The sequence below is a fragment of the Rissa tridactyla genome, chromosome 1, assembly GCF_028500815.1.
Source record: "Rissa tridactyla isolate bRisTri1 chromosome 1, bRisTri1.patW.cur.20221130, whole genome shotgun sequence".
Classification (NCBI taxonomy): Eukaryota; Metazoa; Chordata; class Aves; order Charadriiformes; family Laridae; genus Rissa; species Rissa tridactyla.
This window is the reverse complement of record NC_071466.1, coordinates 98,614,316-98,630,907: the sequence shown is the minus strand read 5'-3', so window position 1 is coordinate 98,630,907 and position 16,592 is coordinate 98,614,316.

Genomic DNA, 16,592 nt, shown 5'->3' with positions numbered 1-16,592 from the left:
ATCCATCATCAGAGAACAAAATATTAGAATAACAGAATAGAATATTTCAGTTGGAAGGGACATACAAGCATCATCTAGTCCAACTGCGTGACCAATTCAGGGCTGACCAAGTTAAAGCATGTTATTAAGAGCATTGTCCAAATGACTCTTAAACGCTGACAGACACGAGGCATTGATCACCTCTGTAGGAGCACACTGTTCCAGTGTTGGAACACCCTCTCAGTAAAGAAATGTTTCCTAATGTCCAGTCTAATCCCTCCCTGACTGATGCAGCTTTGAACCATTCCCATGCGTCCTACCACTGGATTCCAGGGAGAAGAGCTCATCACCTCCCTCTCCACTTCCCCTCCTCAGGAAGCTGCAGAGAGCAATGAGCTGGTCTCTCAGCCTCCTTTTCTCCAAACTAGGCAAGCCCAAAGTCCTCGGCAGCTCCTCACAGGATGTGCCTTCCAGCCCTTTCACCACCTTTGTTGCCCTCCTCAGGGAGCATTCAAGGACCTTCACATAAACGGTGGGGCCCAGAACTGCACACAGTACTCCAGGTGAGGCCGCACCAGCGCTGAATACAGCAGGATGGTCATGCTGGGTTTGATGCACACCAAGACGTGTTTTGCCCTTGTGGCTGACAGGGCCCACTGCTTACACCTGTTGAGCCTGCTGCCCACCACCACCCCCAGATCCCTTTCTGCAGGGCTGCTCTCCAGCCACTCCCCTCCCCATTCACACTTGTGCCCAGCATTACACCGTCCTAGGTGCAGGATCTGGCATTTGGACTCCATAGAATCATAGAATGCGTTGGGTTGGAAGGGACCTTTAAAGGTCATCTAGTCCAACCCCCCTGCAGTGAGCAGGGACATCTTCAACTAGATCAGGTTGCTCAGAGCCTCATCAAGCCTGGCCTTGAACGTCTCCAGGGATGGGGCCTCCACCACCTCTCTGGGCAACCTGTGTCAGTGTCTCACCACGCTCACAGTAAAGAACTTCTTCCTAATGTCCAATCTAAACCTACCCTGCTCTAGTTTTAAACCATCGCCCCTCGTCTTATCGCTACATGCCCTTGCAAACAGCACCCCCATCTCTCCTGTAGGCCCCCTTCAGGTACTGGAAGGCCGCTATAAGGTCTCCCTGGAGCCCCTTCTTTTCCAGGCTGAACAACCCCAACTCAGCCTGTCCTCAGAGGAGAGGTGCTCCAGCCCTCTCATCATCTTCGTGGCCCTCCTCTGGACCTGCTCCAACAGGTCCATGTCCTTCTTGTGCTGAGGGCTCCAGAGCTGGACACAGTACTCCAGGTGGGGTCTCACGAGAGCGGGGCAGAGGGGCAGAATCACCTCCCTCGACCTGCTGGCCACGCTGCTTTTGATACAGCCCAGGATGTGGTTGGCTTTCTGGGCTGCGAGTGCACATTGCCGGCTCATGTTGAGCTGCTCATCCACTAACACCCCAAGTCCTTTTCCTCAGGGCTGCTCTCAATCCGTTCTCCGTCCAGCCTGTATTTGTGCTTGGGATTGCCCCAACCCGTGTGCAGGACCTTCGATCTGCTGGCCACGGTTCTTTTGATGCAGCCCAGGATGCGATTGGCCTTCTGGGCTGCAAGTGCACATTGTTGGCTCATGTCCAGCTTTTCATCCACGAGTACCTCCAAGTCCTTTTCCACGGGGCTGCTCTCTATCACATCATCCCCCAGCCTGTATTGATAATGAGGATTGTCCCGACCCAAGTGTAGGACCTTGCACTTGGCCTTGTTGAACTTCATAAGGTTTGCTCAGGCCCACCTCTCTAGCTCGTCCAGGTCCCTCTGGATGGCATCCCGTCCCTCTGGCACATCAACAGCACCACTCAGCTTAGTGTCGTCAGCAAACTTGTTGAGGGCGTACTGGATCCCACTGTCTATGTCATTGATGAAGATGTTGAACAGCACCGGGCCCAGTACAGATCTCTGAGGGACACCACTTGTCACCCCTCTCCATCTGAACGTTGAGCCATTGACCACCACCCTCTGGATGCAACCAGCCAACCAGCTCCTTATCCAACGAACAGTCCACCCATCAAATCCGTATCTCTCCAACTTAGAGAGAAGGATGTTGTGGGGGACCGTGTCAAAGGCCTTGCAGAAGTCCAGATAGATGATATCTGTACATCCCCCCTTGCTATATTGCTATATTTCATCTCATTCAATGCTCCAGTCTATCCAGATCACTCTGCAAGGCATTTTGCCCCTCAAGAGAGTCAACAGAACGTTATTTGGTATCATCAGCAAACTTGCTGATGGTGCGTTCAACTCCCACATCCACAATGTTGATAAATATATTGAATGGGACTGGCCCTAGAATTGAACCCTGAGGAACAGCACTGGTGACCCATCTCCAGTCATCACTCATGGACTCCTAAGCCCTCAAAAGCAGGTTCTGAGGGTACTCTGCTAAATAACTCCCTCCCATGAGTCCTCCTCTATCCACAAATAGCAAGTCCAGGATGGTGCCTTTCCTAGCTGTCTCACTAAGTACCTGTGACAAGAAGTTCTCTCCTACAAACTCCAAGAATTTCCAAGACCTGCTTATCTCAGCAGTACGATATTTCCAGCTGATGTCTGGGAACTTGAAATCTCACATAAGTACAAGGGCTACCAATCCAGAAATTTCTCCTAATTGCCTATAGAATAACTCATCAGTGCTCACACCGTGGCTGGGTGATTGGTAGTAGACACCCACTACAACATCCCCTTTGTTTTCCATCCCCCTAATCCTCACCTGGAGGCTCTCAACCACATCATCACTAACTGTAAGGGCTGTGCAATCAAACCTCTCCTCTACGTCTAGTGCAACGTCTCCACTTCGCCTGCCCTGTCTATCCCTCCTGAACAGCCCATAGCCTTCCATCCCAGCACTTTAGTTGTGGGACTCAATCCAGCAAGTCTCACTAATGCTGATGATATCGGAGCTCTGGGAGCTGACCAAGGCTTCCAGTTCATCCTGTTTGTTTCTCATACTGCTCATACTGCTCATACTTCTCATACATAGATACTAGAAAGTCCCTTTCTATGTGTTCATTGGGGATACTATCATCAGTCTAACCCAGCCAGAAAATTTCAGCCTTCCCAACCCCAGAGTCCTCCTGAAACCCCCCCTCTCCAAAGCGGGTGCTGCCCCTGCAGACACTGCTGTCATTGCTGCTTGACAGCACACTGACAGTGCGCTTCTCTACCAGCCCATGCTCCAGCCTGTGCCTAATTTATGGCAGCAGCGTGTCACCACAGCCTTTGGAAGAGATACGTGTTGAGCCGGCCTGGCTGGCTTCTCCAGCTGAGGGCTGGAGTGAGTGTGAAGGGGAAGGGAGCACAGCCCAGTTTTCCCTGGCAGCTCTGGGGAACGAAGACACGAAACAGGGGAAAAGGCTGAAAAGGCAGTTTGAATGTTTTAGGGGGAAGTGCTGAAGCTGCTGTCCTCTTCATAGCCCTGTTGTCCTCAAGGATGGGGCACCACACCAGCTGGGGCTCTCTCCTGTCATGACCACCGGCCCTTCTGTATTCTTCTTGTCCTTTGCAGTTTGCTCAGGAGAAGAACTGGAGCACATGCAAAGTAAGGAGAGACTTTGGAAGAGTGGTACCTCCTCCTGGAGAAATCTAGCAGAGCCTCCAGCAGGTACCTTTGCAGCAGTGGGGGCTGCCACATGCTCTCTCCATCACCCAGTCCCACACCCCCCACACACCAGCAACACCATCTGGGGGGGGTCCGTGGCGGAATGCCAGCCTCTGGGGGATATGTGTGGCTGACAGGAGATGCACGGCTCTGCCCTGTCCCAAAAAAAGGAGTATCTATCTCCTGAAAAAAGGAGCATCTCATGCACATGCAGGAGGACGCCAGGGCAGTCAAGTCTTTCCCTGAGCCAGCCGGCAGCCCAGAGGGGCTGAGCGTTGAATGACAAACACTGCTCTTGCTGCCTCCTCTGCGGGTTTGAATGCTGCCGTTGTGATGTGGTTAGAGACTGAGCCATGGACGGCATTGCTCACCACCCGAGTGGTCTGAAGCTGGGGGAGGCAGTGAAGCTGGCAGGACATGGGAGCTGTGACAGGACCAGGCAGCAAAGGGGAAAAAAACAAAAGGAGGAGAAGACATAGGAGGTAGGTGTGACTCCAGGGAGTATTTTTGGATGTAACTCATCTTCTGAACAGGGTGTTTAACCGCTACAGAAAGGCCACGTTCTGCGTTTGAGCTCTGCTCCTCCTATTTGTGCCCCAGGACCGATGCTGTGGATGAAAGGAGCTGGAGTCCTCACATTCCTGTCCCAGCCATGGACCGCGGCTGCCCAAAGCCGAGCCCTCTCCACGGAGCAGGCTGGTTAGCCCTGTCATAGAAATGTGGTGGATTTTTTTTTCCCTGTTTTCCTCTCGTAAATAAGGTTAGTTTCAAACACAGCAGAAGATTGTTGCAGGCCACATAACCAAGAGGAATTTTAAGGAAATAATAAAAGCCGCCATCACCTCCACACCCCTTTGCCCCCTTTTTATTCCAAAGGCTAGCTTGGATAATATGCAAAGATGTGTAAAAAATGAACAGAAGGGTAATACACAGCATTGGCAGCCTTTTGAATTGAGCTGAATTATGAGACAGGTCTGGTGAGCGGCTTCAGGAGGGCTGGAGAGCCATGGCATTATTCATAATGCTCATTAGCTGCGCCTGCAAAGACAAAGGCAATTAAACCTCCTGCTTTCAGCAATACCTTGGCTGCAGGAAAGACGGGGAGGAATTTAACACTCCCCTCCACTGGTATCCAGAATCCAGTGTTTCACGGCTGGGTCCCAGGTGCTGAGGGTGATGATACAGCACTAACCCACTTGGGTATCTTCAGCCTGGGCTCCTACAGCTGGGGTTTTTAAGCTGTGCTGTTGATGCAGCAAGCCCGCCCGAGTGCAAAAAAGCCTTATTACTAATGCTGGTAAAGCCGAAGTTTTGTGTTTAATATTTAAATGAAGTTTTGCTAAATTAGTACTACGAAAGAATAGGTGCCCTTGTCAATAAGAGCAAACATGCCAGAATAATCAAAGGCCCACTTTTAGAGGTCACCGATGTTATTCCCCAGTGTTGAATAATTCTCGAGACTTTGGCTTTTTCAATCCATTGGCACAATTCAGGCTCTTGCAGCTTCGGAGCAAGCAGCCGGTCCAGCAGCACTGGCTGTATGTTCCTCAGAGGGGTCAGGGTGGCGTGGGCAGGGAGAGATGAGGTTTCCGGGTGGTGAATTTTCCAAGTGCTCTGCTAGTTGAATGCACATGGTTCAAAGTAGCTGAGGAAGCAGCTAAACAGAACGAAGGTGGATGCAGCGCAGGGCTGCTGTGGCCCCACCGACCCCTGCCCCTCACCCCCAGAACCCTGCCTTCAGCTGGCAAGGAAGCCCACGGTGAGCTGTATCAAGGAGCTGATCCTGCTGGAAACCACAGCTACTTTTGTAGGGATTGCTTTTCAGCTGGATCAGTTCCCTGAGACACTACGCTGCCAGGAGCAGCGTAAGCACGAAAGGGCAGGGGCAAGGGGGTGGAAGGAGAGCAAGGAAGGACTGAGGGCAGCATCCTGGCCTCACTGGTCCTAGTGGGGACCAACACATCACACCAGGTGCCCCAGGCTTCAGCCAGAGCGGTGACACCGAGCTGGGCAACCTGCTACCTGAGCTCACATCAGAGCCCAGTCCTGGCTTTCACTTGCCAAAGCCCCTTCCCCACTTCTCCGCTCCCTGCATCACCAGGGCTGAAATCAACCCTCACAGATGAACAGGGCACACGTGAGAACAGGCAGCTAGATACGATGAGCTTTGAAGTTGGAAAATTTATCAGAAATTGCCCTCCCACCAGGAGGAAAGAGGTGCTTGTTTATTACACCCAAAACAGTTAGAATGCCTATGATGGCCTTGAAGCAAATCCATCACAGAAATTTAAGAAATTGCTTGGGACCTTATCCTCAAAGCATTTCAGAGAGGCTTGTTTTCCTCCTCTGGAGCAAGCTGAGGAGCTTTCCTGGGAGGTGCCCAGGTGGACACCCAGCAGGGAGCCTGGCCCTCACCCTCCATCTGCTTGTGGGTTACAAGCCACAGCTTCCTCAGAGTCCTTCCCCCAGCCCAGCCTTAGCAGCAGGGAGTCTGCCCAAGCTTCCCAAAGTAACTGGCATTTCTCGGGCTGTGCCCAAGCAGGTTCACCTGCTCACCTGAGACTCAGGTGGATAACGGATTCTCAACACCTGGCTGAGCCCTTAACAACTCATTAGCTCACTGGGAGGCCTTGGGGGTCAACTCTCAGCATAAAGGCTCTTTCTGCAGTAATCCTGGCATTTTGTGTGAAGATGGGTAGTGAGACCCTCACTTCATTCAGGCGGATAAATGGGTTTAAGAAGTGGGGTTTTCCCCCCTTTCCCTTGAGACCAGGGACATGGTGGTTTTGGGGTGACCCTGGAGGAGGGAGGTGACTTGTCCCCCTGGCCCTGCCTTTGGGGAATATTGCGAGAGGGCCGGGGTGGAGCTGACTGACCCCCGCGCTCCCCAGGGACTGTTTTATTGCCTGTTAAATGGCTTCCTGCAGAGCAGAGTAAGGCATGAAATAATAATGATGCAATAGCTAAGAAGTAATGTAGCTGCTGATTTATTAGCTAAGTAGGAAATGTTTGACTTAATCTTTGCCATGGCGAAATTCTCTGATGGTTGCCAAACCTGGGCTAACCAGCCTCTGCAAGGCACCTGGCAGGCAAATGGATTCCCTGGTTTGGTCCCAGTGCCCCAGGGAGAGCCTGGGGAGCTTCTCGCTCTCTCTGTTCCCCCCTTCTCAGAGGCCTCCAGGAGCACCCCCAAATACTGGGCTGCTCACCCCTGAGGCGAGGGGTGCTTCTTGCTGCCTGGGATGGAGGGTTGTGAATAACCCCAGGAGGTGCCTACCTGGAAACCCAGAGTTGTTGGAGATGGGTGGGAATAACCTTTTGAAATAAAGGCATGGCTCACTGGAAATATAAAATAAAACCTTTATCGTGTTAACCACACAAAAATGCAATGCAGAAAAAAAAAAAGGGGGGGGGGGAAACAGTTTTAAAAGAGAGAGAAAAAAAAAAGTCCGAGCTTTGCTTCCAAGTGTTCAAAAGAAAATTATGTTTATTATGATGTATTTGATGGCTTTGGAAAACGTAGCAGAGGGGGTAGTTTGCATTTTCCTGGTCTGTCGTGGTAGTGCTGCACTTGCACCAGGGCTGGAAATACCTTGGTCAGGCTGCAGAGCGAAGGCAGCGTGGCCAGGCTTGGTGGCCCTGCTGCCACCGCTCCCCTCTGAGCAACACTGCTGGGCGACCCTTCCTAAGTGACATGGGGATGGTGGGGTTTGTTCCCTCCACGGTAAAAATGGCGTGTCCAGGTCATTCCCACCTACCCTTTCTGTCTGCCCTCCCAAAGTCTCACAGAAACGCGGTGCTTGAACTGAAGCTGGTGAGTTTTCCCCTGAGGATTTAATGGCTCTTCCCCGCCACAAAGCTGAGCAGGTACGTAGATGTGTCTGCGGGCTCTGTGTCTGAGCTGAGCCTGGCGTGAGAGCACGGACCTGCCGGCAACTTTCAGAGGAGCAAGGGTTTTAAAGCTTCCTCATGAAAGAAACCTGCTTTTTAAAACTTTTGTTCATTTATTTATAAGTTACAGATACTTATTTGATGTTTACCAGTAACCGACTCAGTGACTCGCACTTCTGCTTTGCGGGAGCAGCCCCTATGTCCCTTGCTACTGCAGCCTGAAGCAGACACTCAGGTTTAGGATGAAGCTCCCTCTCCTGCCCCCCATCCCCTACTTCTTTTCTTCCTTGTCTTATCCGTCCCATATTGTTCCACCTTTTCTTTTTTCAGCTGTCTTGCATGTTTCTGTTGACTCATCTCCCTCTTCCACCTCACCTTAACCCAGCATTCAGGCCACAGTCTCCTCTCTCCCTTGCTCACCCTTCCCCAGGTGGCTGTTGGGCACTGTTGCTGGAGGCACACAGCTGCCCCCACAAGCCACCACACAGCATCCCAGGTGCGATGGGAGGCTCTTCAGCACGCTCTTGCTCCTTCCCAAGCAGAGACGTGGTGCCCTGCTCTGGTGGTTTTGGGAAGGTAACAGTTGTGTGATCTTAGGTGGTCAGTGTTGTCTCTGTGCCTCCTTGCTTGTGTCTGCAGACATACTTCTGTGTCTGTAGACAGGGAATAATATTTCTGTGTCTTAAAGAAGAGCTTTGGGTTAAATTCACTTCTGTGCAAGACATTTGAACATTGCAGAGATGAGGGATTTGCAAGCAGGCAAGCAAACGTGGCAGTCAGTGGGGACCGATTCACAGTGTCAGGGTATGCTCAGAGTACCTGCCCTCACCCTCTTTATTTCGGAGCCTGTGAGCAAATCTGATGCCCCTTTTCTCAGGGAAATCTTGTCTTTGCTCCTCTTTGGTAATTTCATCATACAGCTGTTCAGACATTATCCTCCTATCTTCATCCCATGAATTAACAACCCCCAACCCCCCTATCACTGTTAACGGCACTTAAATCTGCCACCTGTGGTCAGGGTTTACTCCATCCCTTTATATGACTTCCAGAGCCATTTGGAGGGTTGGTCACAGCAGCATCACTGCAGGGGACTCAGGAAGGGTCAGTGATCACTCCTCAGGGGGCAGGATGGAGCTGGGTACGTGCTTGCTGTCTGCTGCAGGACAGGAGGTGCTAAACAGGTCCCCTCTCTTTGGGTTTGGTGGCACAGCTGAGCAGATTCACTGCAAGCCCTCAGGCTGGGGCTGCCTGCCCTGTCCTCCTGGCTGTTCTGTGCACGCTGCAGGACGTCAGGGGGCTGTCCCCCAGCTGCATCCCTCTCCCACCCTTCCCTATGCTGGGCCACATCTGCTCGTGCTGGCATGGGGCACCCTCTTCAGGTCCACCTGCTCTTGCCGGTAGGATACTGACCTCCCCCAGGAGCTTAGGAAGCTCTTGAGGTTTCATTTGCTTTTCTGCTCTACTGCTGAAGAGGCAGATGAGGACTGTCTTCTTGATTCTTGTTGACCGAGATGTCCCTCAGCAGGTTGGGAGGCATTAGTCATGCTCTGGAAGACAAAACAGGTGAGAAAAAGCTGTGAAAAGGTGAATTCAACTCACTGGTGATGTGGAGAGAGGTTTTAGCTGACCCACCAACTTGATGGACACCTCACTGCCTCTGTGCAGGGCTCTGTCCCTGCAGTGCCGGAGGTGGGACAGACAGATGGACAGAGGGAGCAGTTATGCTCCCCTACCAGAAGAAGGGGGAGAAAGAGCAAATGAGCCTCCAGCTGTCAGCTGCCTGCCTCTGAGTGCTGCAGAGCTGTGGCCCAGGTTTGGTTTCTCCATGCAGGGTTCAGTCCTGCTGCTGTCCTTAACATGCTCCTGAGGTGTCTCCTGATGAAGTCAAAAGGAGCATTCTTCTGGGCTGTAGAGCAGAAACCAGAGCTGGTCAGCCCTGGGATGTCCCCCTCGGGTCTGTTGAGGCTGGTGTGTTTGCCTCTGCAGGGTTTGATCTTCCTCACTTGAACACCAAACTAAGGACAGCTGTGCTTGCCCAAGTTTTGGGCCAGGCTGGACTCGCTTGCCAGAAAGGACTGCCCTGTGCTGCTGTGCCCATCCTCTTGTTATTACCCATATTAGGTGGTTAAGGGAGGTATTTGGCATAAAGGATGGTGTTGGAACCATCTCTTGCTCTACTGTAACAACTCTGTATAACCTCCAGATTTTCTGTGAAATGAGTACACTTTGCCTCCCATAACTGTATTAATGATTCTGGGATGCTGAGGTACCCCAATAACGTGCATGTATATGCATACAGATGTAGACAGTTGTCCCTTCATGCCATATGCAGCAAATTTATTTAAAGCACTCAAGGCCCTTGTGTTTCAGAAGAAAAACAGTTTATCTGTAGACCACGTTGGGTATTCTTACTGCAATTTGTTTATTGTTTAACTTTCATTATTATATGGTGAATGCACATTTTAAGGGAACACGTGCAAGTGATAAATTAAATGTTTTTAATTTTGGTGTATGTGGGAGAACCATTACTGACTGGGCCCAGAGTTTGCCCTCTGGAGCTATCATCAGAATAATGGGCTAATTGCATTGATCTGACGCTGATAAACTCTTCATGTCCTTTGGAGGTCTCTTGCCAGTCCTAGAGAGCAAAGAGGGGGAAAAACATCAAAGGGCTCTAACTAGCTGACTGGGGAAATTACCCAAGACTATACAAAATTAATTTTAAAAAAGCAAATTGTCATTATAATAGAGATGCAGGAAAAAAAAGGATAAATTAGAATAAAGTGAAAGGTTCCCCCATCTTTGAGGAAACTCACTAAAGTTAGTCTATCTATCAAATGTGACCTTGATGTGTAAAGCATGCACTTCAATGTCTAAAGCTTCAGCCCACATGGGGAATCTTGACACCTGACTAGTGCCTACTGTGGCAGCCCAGGAACGTGCATCTCGAGGTTTAGGTTGTGATTCAGCAATTAATGGACCTTATCCCAAAGCGCTGACTTTGAGGACACAATACAGTCCTGCGTGCTGTCCTGAGCACAGGAGCTGCAGTGTAGCATGAGGGTACTGGGGGGCAAGAAAGAAGTTGTCTTTTAGAAAGCCCTTTTATACTTTTTACATCCCAAAGTGCCATTTTAATTAGCTGCCACACAGGCTGTGTGGGCTTCCAAAAGGCCAAGGAAATGCTGAGAGAGAAGTGTAAGGTGGCTTCCATTTTAAAAGTGACTCAATTCAAGGCGTTAACTCATGACCTCACCAATTATAAATTGATTTTGTTCTTAATTTACTATTAAATGACTAGGGTTTTCTTCATCATTTTCTTGAAGGCTCTTACCCCACCTCAGAATCATGGGATCAGCCTGGGGAAATCATTTATAAGCCTCAAGGAGGGAAGATGGAGTAGCCAGAAACCATCACAATGTGCATCATCTTGCCAATGCCTACATATGCACATGGAAGGTACCTCCCGTGCTGCCTCTCAGAAGTGTTGTGGCTGCAACCGTCAATTGCAGATACGCTGCCAATGATGCCCAGCGAACAGAAACTCCCTCTATTCTTTCACTGCCCGCTCAAACACATGCAAGTGGTTCAGGTGCTGTTTCATACCAGCCTTGGAACTGGAGCAAGGGCTGTCTCACCTTGTTGAGCTCTCATGCGCTCTGAGGTGATGGGGGTGTTTAGTCCCACACTTGAGCCAGGAGCCAGGAATGGGCTAAACAATAACGTGGGAAACTGAAGCCCGGCAGTTTTAAAGAATTATTCATGGCACAAAGAACTTCAGGAGCCCATAAGTATAATTGGGTTATAGTGACTATGGCTGGGTGCTAGCACCTAGACCTGCTGTGCTTGCAGAGCATAGACTTATAGAATGGTTCGGGTTGGAAGGGACCTTAAAGATCACCTAGTTCCAACCCCCCTGCCATGGACAGGGACACCTCCCACTAGCACCATCAACAGCAGACAATTCCCACTTTAAAGTACCACAGGTAGTATTTTAACCATGAGCACTTTAACAGTGGTGTCCTAGCCACAAGCTGTCCTGGGTCAGGTTTTCTGCCCACCTGCTTAAGCAACCTCCAGTTAATTTTTCTGCTGTTTTTCACTTACTAGTGGGAGCTTGTGTGGCTCCATGTTGCTCTGTGCTAGTAAATAGCTGTAGATGTCTACACTTAGCGTCGCTGACATGGTGTGGAGAATGACTCCTGTGTTTCTGGGGGCTTGAGGTCAAATTTTTCTTTTAGACAACCAGCTAGTGGTGGCCATGTAGCCCCTAGGACAGGGCAACACGCGTGGCCGTAGAGCACTTGTTGATGTTCCCGTGGTCTAGATTTGCAGTGGGGGAGAGAATATTTAGAGTAAGGATCAGGGAAAGCAACGGGTGCTGGCAGGCATGATGCCAGGTTCTGGCATTTGCTCCAGTGGGGAGCAGAATGCATGGCTGGAAACAGATAGAAGACAGAGAAGAGGATGTGGAATATTGCTCTGCCAGGGTATTTAGCAACGCCAGCTGAAGGTGTTAATTCTCTGCAGCCTTGCTTATACAGCTGGAACTTCCACTGATAATGCAGGGGAAGACAACTACAGACAGTGCTGCTCCACCAAAGGGTTTTTTCTCAATATTTTGTTACTAGTAGTGCAAAGGTACAGTCTTTTCTGGTTCTGCAATATGCTTTTATAGAAACAACTCTGTCCCCATGCAGTGCTTCAGCCTCCCCCCTGAGCCACGTTGCGATGTCAGGGTAAGCCAACATTGTGTTCTTGTCTTGGTTACAAGAGCAGTGAGCTGGGACGATCAGGCACTCCCTAACCACACCTGGATCTCCTGCTGCCTGGATCGTAGCCCAATCTGGAAGGTACCAGAATTATCTGACAAGAATTGTGGCCAAAATGGAAAAAACACTGACCAAAATCAATCATTTTGCAGTCCTCTAAATAGCGATCCTAAGTGAGACCCTTTGAGCTCTGGGGGTTCGCAGCAGGCTGTGACTAAGTATCTCCCCCTGAGCTGGGACACCTCTCAGGGTTAATTTCATGAGGTTTAAAGATCGTCCACTGATAGATGCCAACGAAGAAGAAGGGTTCAAAAATAGTCTGATGACAAAGGAGAAGAGTAAGTAATTCATTACAATTTGATTTTGTGACGTTCAAAGATCATTTGGTACCAATAATTTACTACAATTTGCAAAATGAGAAAAAGCTTGACCATTGGTTAACCTCTATATCTGTGTGTGTGTTTGTGCATGTGCGATTTGATTTAGGAAACTCTGTTGGAAGTCTCGTGTGAACCTTGCAATTCTCAAATCTCTATCTAAGTTCCTGTGTTGATTATATCAAAGTTTATTAAATAACTCTGTTGATTGGCTAATGATTTACTTAATCATCATTTTCTATTACTATACATATTATATTAATAATAACATATTATATTATCATATTACTTAACCATCATGATATTTAATTATTATTAAATATCATATAACCTAATCCTGTGATTTACCGTAGCAGTGTTAATAAATCTTAAATTGCTGCTAGCCCAAAGTTGTGTAAAATAAAGAATTGCAGCAAATTGGCATAGTCAGCAGGATGGCAAGTAGTGTCGCCGATTACTTACAAAAGCACAGTATTAGTCCAAACCCCGGCTTTTCAGCAGAATGGGTCCATGAGAATTGGTATGAATGGGAAATGGTAGAGAAGCGGTTGGATGCTGTGAGGGGTTTGACCAAAGATGAAAACAATAAAGGTATAATTTGTGAAACGCTAGAAACATGTTTAGAAGTGGCGTACCAGGAAAGGAAAGAAACTAATACCAAGATGAAATATATGCAAGATGAAATAGAGGGACATAAAGATACTGAACTGTTACTATCTTTAAGAATAGAACAACTGCAAAAACAACTTCAGGAAGCTCATTTGAAAACACAGAAGTTAGGAAAATATCTTGAAATTATGTTAATGCAAGCTCCAAATCCCCTGATGTAGTTCAAGTTAGAAAAACAGTAAGATTGGGATGGTAATATTTGGGATGATTCAAATAATAACGGCTTAGACGAAGATAATCCCGTTCACCTGCCTGAGCCTCCCCAATACACTGCTAGACCAATTATAAAACCAGACGAAACTATCGGACCATGGGGTGGAATGGGATATTGCACTAGAAAAACAATACCATTCAATCCAATTCAAATGGCCAATTTGCAGGAACGCTATGGCCATAAACCCAGAGAAATTGAAAGAGAGTATTTGTGGCCTGTGTGTGAATGCGGATGAATCAAAGAGGTATTGGGGACCAGGTATCTTTTCAAATGCTGGCCCCAACCCCCCACATGATTCCTATTCAATAACAAGTAGGTGGCATATTGGGCTGCAGGAATAGATGCGCTACAGAGAGGACAACCATCTATTGTACCTATAAAATCTTTATAGGAACTTTCAGTTGCAGTGACAAAGGCTGCTTATATACAGGCTATGCATGAACATGCTCCCCATGACGTTCGTATCTCAACAACTGTAGACTTTGTCATACTGAAACCATTAATCAGGGGAGCCCCCGCTGTGCTTAAACCTTATCTCATTGCAACGTGAGATGAAATTAGAAGGGGGACAGAATATAATGCCCTCTTAGCCATAGAGGCTGATGGCAATGCCGCTCAAAGAGCCATGAGTCATCTTCCCTCCTGGGCAGAACTGATGCACGACATTGTAAATCACGGGTGAGAAGTGGGATGGGATGATGTGTCCAGTGGAACAAGAAATACAAATCGAAATGTTAGACAGGTTAAGCAAGCACCCCAGAGTGGCTCTCAGGAGCAGAGACCCATTGATGGACAATCAAGAGTCCAGGTAGAAAGGAATGAATTGTGGAGACAAGCCCTGGCAATGGGTATTCCCAAAGCTGTTGTTCATAGACAACTAGATAGAGTTATTCTAAGTTTGATGGAAGCTTTTCAAAAGTGAAGACATAGCACTGTCACCTGATGCTGCTCCCCCCTCAATCCTCCCAACCTTTATTTTCCTCCGTGAAAGGAATTAAATGAATTGCAAGAACAGAAACCAAAAAAACGGTAGACCCTGAATGGTTGTTGGACCTGCCTGTCCGGAAAGTCGATGTTTACCAATGGAAAAGTGATGATGGCCCTTATATTATGGTTCCTGTAGGTTCTTCACAACAACCAGTTAAATTCCTAATAGATCCGGGAGCACAATTTTCAATACTAACACAAGATGCCGAGAAACTGGGTGTACAACCTGGGCAGCAAGGAGTTAACTTCACCAGAGTAAGGAGAGCAAGTGTTATTTGCCAAACCGCAAAAGTTAATTTATGGCTCCCAGTCGAGAAATGCATGTTGTCTAGTCCCTTTGCAGTTAAAGATCACAATGAAAATATTTTGGGGTTTGATGTTTTAAACAGCCAAACTTGGTGCCTGCCAGACGGCAGCATGTGGTCCTTCCGTTCAAATGTTGACTCTAACCTTCATAGAGATGGGGAGGCGGCAGTGCATGTACCCTGCGCAGCCCCCATGCTCCCTGATTCAAAGATTACTAATGTCCCGTGATATCCAATTTCTGCTGCGGCATGAACTGGAATTTCTGAAGTAATAGCAGGTTTGGACAAATGACAAATTATCTACAGAACCCATTCCCCACATAACTCTCCTGTCTGGCCAGTTTGGAAACCAGGTGGGAGGTAGTGTTTAACAGTTGATCATTCATGCCTGAATGCTAATACAGCCCCGCTAACGGCTGCTGTACCAAACACTGCAAACTTCGCAGCTACCAGCTACTTTGCAAGCAGCTGCGGACCCATGGATGGTGACGCTAGACGTGGAAGATAAGTTCTTTGTGGTCCCCTTACAAGAAAAGGATAAAGAGAAATTTGCTTTTACTTGGGAGGGTGTACAATGCACCCTTAACTGACTCCCACAGGGATATAAATATTCACCCACAATTGCTCATGCTGCACTCGCTGAACTTTTACAAAGAGTCTCACTTCCTCGAGGTGTGAAACCATACCGATATATAGATGATATTCTGACTGGAGGGACCTCCCCTGAAAAGGTTGGGGAAGCGACAAAAGCAGTGTGGCAAGCACTGTACAAAACAAAGGTTGAGATTCCACATGAAAACGTCAGGAACCAAGTAAAGAAGTAAAATTTTTAGGTACTTGGTGGATTGCAGGTAGTGCAGCAGTTCCACCAGACACCCTAAGTAAAATAGAACAATTGAAAATACCCCAATCTAGGACAGAATTACAACAGCTCATTGGTACTTCGGGGTACTGGAAGAAGCATATATCTGGATTTTCTATCATTGCTCACCCACTGTGCTCACTTTTACGAAAGGGAAAGCCGTGGAAATGGGACCCAGAACATGAAGAGGCAGTCAAAACCTTAATACAGGAATTAAAAACATATCAGTCGCTGGGGTCAATTCACCCCCACATCCCTGTTACAGCAGAATGGGGTTTTGGAGAACGTGGTACTTATTGCAATCTATTCCAAACTGGCCCTGACTCACCAGAGAGACCCTTATTATTCATCTCAACCTGAAGAGTACCAACTGAGGGAATGGTTACATCAAAAATTAGGTCACACAGGCCGAGAAGCACTTTATTTTGCAGCCCAAAGCTGAAGTTGGCCTCTAAACGGAAAAACATGTGAAGCCATCCTTACAGAATGCCCCCAATGTAAATTGAAATTGCAAACAGATCACCCTGATAAAGAACCACCTCTACACATCAATGAAAGGAAAACTATGATCTACATGTCAAATTGATTATACTGGGCCACGCAAACCCTTTGTGGGATATCAGTATAACCCCACAGGAGTGGAAGTAGTCTCCGGCTTGCTTATGGTGACTAAGTGCCAAAAGGCTGATGGACAAAATACAGCATGAGGGCTACCATCTTGGTTGTCAAGTCTACCTATGAAGTGCAAGAGCGGGCAAAGCAGGAAGAAACTCAATGGGTATTTCATACCCCCTATTATCCTCAATCAAATGGGATGGTAGAAAGATCTCTTGGTCTATTGAAAAAGAGCCTCAAGCCACACAAGGCCCAGTGGGACACT